Source organism: Schistocerca gregaria, unplaced genomic scaffold (assembly GCF_023897955.1).
Source record: "Schistocerca gregaria isolate iqSchGreg1 unplaced genomic scaffold, iqSchGreg1.2 ptg000045l, whole genome shotgun sequence".
In the NCBI taxonomy this organism is placed as follows: Eukaryota; Metazoa; Arthropoda; class Insecta; order Orthoptera; family Acrididae; genus Schistocerca; species Schistocerca gregaria.
The window spans coordinates 570001-573997 of NW_026061703.1; the positions used below are offsets into that span (position 1 = coordinate 570001).

At 56.8% G+C, this 3997-nt stretch overlaps 3 non-coding genes across 3 annotated transcripts in view; all 3 read right to left on the reverse strand.

The window, feature by feature from the left end:
- LOC126301177 (large subunit ribosomal RNA) overlaps positions 1–379 on the reverse strand; it is a 4222-nt gene extending 3843 nt beyond the window's left edge. The window contains exon 1 of the ribosomal RNA XR_007552960.1: positions 1–379. This exon is cut by the window's left edge and continues 3843 nt beyond it. This is a non-coding gene — a ribosomal RNA (large subunit ribosomal RNA).
- Positions 380–567: 188 nt separating this feature from the next.
- On the reverse strand, positions 568–722 carry LOC126301227 (5.8S ribosomal RNA). The gene has a single exon (XR_007552992.1). It is a non-coding gene; the product is annotated as a 5.8S ribosomal RNA (ribosomal RNA).
- Positions 723–1083: 361 nt separating this feature from the next.
- Positions 1084–2976, reverse strand: LOC126301251 (small subunit ribosomal RNA). Its single transcript, XR_007553013.1, has one exon. It is a non-coding gene; the product is annotated as a small subunit ribosomal RNA (ribosomal RNA).
- Positions 2977–3997: the final 1021 nt, after the last annotated feature.

Here is a 3997-nt window from a genome sequence, read left to right on the forward strand (position 1 = left end):
CTTTCCCTCACGGTACTTGTTCGCTATCGGTCTCGTGGTCATATTTAGTCTCAGATGGAGTTTACCACCCACTTGGAGCTGCACTCTCAAGCAACCCGACTCGAAGGAGAGGTCCCGCCGACGCTCGCACCGGCCGCTACGGGCCTGGCACCCTCTACGGGCCGTGGCCTCATTCAAGTTGGACTTGGGCTCGGCGCGAGGCGTCGGGGTAGTGGACCCTCCCAAACACCACATGCCACGACAGGCGGCAGCCTGCGGGGTTCGGTGCTGGACTCTTCCCTGTTCGCTCGCCGCTACTGGGGGAATCCTTGTTAGTTTCTTTTCCTCCGCTTAGTAATATGCTTAAATTCAGCGGGTAGTCTCGCCTGCTCTGAGGTCGTTGTACGAGGTGTCGCACGCCACACCGCCAGCCGGCTGTGCACGCTACCGAGAAAGTACCGGTATGCGAACCGCCAGGCGACGGGCGCGCATCGCACGTTTAAGGAGACGCGGCCGGCCACACAGGCGACCACGACACTCCCACGTCTCCGAAGCGGGACAAACGCCGCGCGCTTCAGTATACGTAGCCGACCCTCAGCCAGACGTGGCCCGGGAACGGAATCCATGGACCGCAATGTGCGTTCGAAACGTCGATGTTCATGTGTCCTGCAGTTCACATGTCGACGCGCAATTTGCTGCGTTCTTCATCGACCCACGAGCCGAGTGATCCACCGTCCTGGGTGATCTTTTCCTTTTCAGTCTCCCACTGTCTCTTTCAAGACAGTAGCATTTGCGGGACTGAGGCGTCTGACGGCCCCTGTTCCACTATTTTTTTGTGTCCAACGGCCTCACAGCCGATGGGCGTCGTACGGCTCCACACCGGAGCGGACAGGCACTCGGGCGAACGTCATTCAAAACCGGCGCCAGGCGCCAGGTACCGCAGGCCAGCCGCTCCAGAGCTTCAGCGCTCGTACCACACAACAACAACACTTCCGCTAGTTTTGAGAGGCACGCGTGGTTCCGCACGCGGCGCACGGCCACTGCCGTACAGGTAGCGTGTTGCGCGACACGACACGCACATCGAAAGACATGCAGTCTAGTCGGTAATGATCCTTCCGCAGGTTCACCTACGGAAACCTTGTTACGACTTTTACTTCCTCTAAATGATCAAGTTTGGTCATCTTTCCGGTAGCATCGGCAACGACAGAGTCGATGCCGCGTACCAGTCCGAAGACCTCACTAAATCATTCAATCGGTAGTAGCGACGGGCGGTGTGTACAAAGGGCAGGGACGTAATCAACGCGAGCTTATGACTCGCGCTTACTGGGAATTCCTCGTTCATGGGGAACAATTGCAAGCCCCAATCCCTAGCACGAAGGAGGTTCAGCGGGTTACCCCGACCTTTCGGCCTAGGAAGACACGCTGATTCCTTCAGTGTAGCGCGCGTGCGGCCCAGAACATCTAAGGGCATCACAGACCTGTTATTGCTCAATCTCGTGCGGCTAGAAGCCGCCTGTCCCTCTAAGAAGAAAAGTAATCGCTGACAGCACGAAGGATGTCACGCGACTAGTTAGCAGGCTAGAGTCTCGTTCGTTATCGGAATTAACCAGACAAATCGCTCCACCAACTAAGAACGGCCATGCACCACCACCCACCGAATCAAGAAAGAGCTATCAATCTGTCAATCCTTCCGGTGTCCGGGCCTGGTGAGGTTTCCCGTGTTGAGTCAAATTAAGCCGCAGGCTCCACTCCTGGTGGTGCCCTTCCGTCAATTCCTTTAAGTTTCAGCTTTGCAACCATACTTCCCCCGGAACCCAAAAGCTTTGGTTTCCCGGAGGCTGCCCGCCGAGTCATCGGAGGAACTGCGGCGGATCGCTGGCTGGCATCGTTTATGGTTAGAACTAGGGCGGTATCTGATCGCCTTCGAACCTCTAACTTTCGTTCTTGATTAATGAAAACATACTTGGCAAATGCTTTCGCTTCTGTTCGTCTTGCGACGATCCAAGAATTTCACCTCTAACGTCGCAATACGAATGCCCCCGCCTGTCCCTATTAATCATTACCTCGGGTTCCGAAAACCAACAAAATAGAACCGAGGTCCTATTCCATTATTCCATGCACACAGTATTCAGGCGGGCTTGCCTGCTTTAAGCACTCTATTTTGTTCAAAGTAAACGTGCCGGCCCACCGAGACACTCAACAAAGAGCACCCTGGTAGGATTTAAACGGGGTCCGCCTCGGGACGCGAAAGCACCCCTTCGGCTCGCCCCACCGGCAGGACGTCCCACGATACATGCCAGTTAAACACCGACGGGCGGTGAACCAACAGCGTGGGACACAAATCCAACTACGAGCTTTTTAACCGCAACAACTTTAATATACGCTATTGGAGCTGGAATTACCGCGGCTGCTGGCACCAGACTTGCCCTCCAATAGATACTCGTTAAAGGATTTAAAGTGTACTCATTCCGATTACGGGGCCTCGGATGAGTCCCGTATCGTTATTTTTCGTCACTACCTCCCCGTGCCGGGAGTGGGTAATTTGCGCGCCTGCTGCCTTCCTTGGATGTGGTAGCCGTTTCTCAGGCTCCCTCTCCGGAATCGAACCCTGATTCCCCGTTACCCGTTACAACCATGGTAGGCGCAGAACCTACCATCGACAGTTGATAAGGCAGACATTTGAAAGATGCGTCGCCGGTACGAGGACCGTGCGATCAGCCCAAAGTTATTCAGAGTCACCAAGGCAAACGGACCAGACAAGCCAATCCGATTGGTTTTGATCTAATAAAAGCGTCCCTTCCATCTCTGGTCGGGACTCTGTTTGCATGTATTAGCTCTAGAATTACCACAGTTATCCAAGTAACGTGGGTACGATCTAAGGAACCATAACTGATTTAATGAGCCATTCGCGGTTTCACCTTAATGCGGCTTGTACTGAGACATGCATGGCTTAATCTTTGAGACAAGCATATGACTACTGGCAGGATCAACCAGGGAGCTGCGTCAACTAGAGCTGAGCAGCCGGCCGCCCGGGAGTGTGTCCCGGGGGCCCGCGCGAACACGCAAGCGTCCGCTCAATTATTCTGCAAACAGGAGGAGGCCGAGCTCCCCTGCACGATACACCTCGAAACCCTCTCAGGTCCCGGCGGCGCGCAGCGCCGTCCTAGGTACTTGGTCGGTTTCGAGAGAGGCGCAATCGCCCGGAGTTAGGCGAGTAGACGGTTTTAGTGCGAACACCCTTGCTCCCAACTGAGCTTGCCGCTGCCGACAGAGGCCCGGGAGCGTGCTGTCGTGGCATTGCCGGCGGGAGACAACACGCGCCACCTATGGTGACCGGCAGCTCCAACGCCAGCGCCACACAAGGGCAAAGCCCCACTTGGGTGCAGAAGCGAACTCTCCCAGCACAGCGCACGCGCCAACACGTCCGCACAACTGCGATACAAACCACCTGCGAGAACCGCTGGGGCGACCGAGCAGCAGACGGCGTCGCGGCGCCGAGTGCCAGGCGGCGGCGCATCCTCAACGCACACAGTCCTCAATCAGACCAGCACACTGCAGATGTCCACCGCGCTTCGCACCGGGCTCGGCTGAACCAACTTTGGCCGCCAGGCGCCGCGTGCAGGGTGCGCCGCAGCGTAGCTGCACCGCCTGCCGGGCCCGTCGGCTGGCGCTCCTGCCACTCGGCGCCCCCCACCAGCCGCCTGTTGCGCGTGCGCCCACGCAGCGCGCGGCCAACACGCCGGGCGGCCCCCCTTCACCGGCCGGGAACAGTCCCACCAAGCCACCGCCGCGTATCGCTTCATACCCACATGGACCTAGTCATGTGTGTGGATGTGGCGGGTACCGCTGAAACAACCGGTTAATAGCTGTACCGATCGTCGCCATCACAGATTCACCTCCAGCGTGAACAACCGCTCAACAACGGATTTCCAGTTCATTTGCGTATCTTGGGCAGTAAACGTAGATGTCCACCTACATTTGCGAATTCAACAATTCTTGCATGCCAGGATGTCATGTG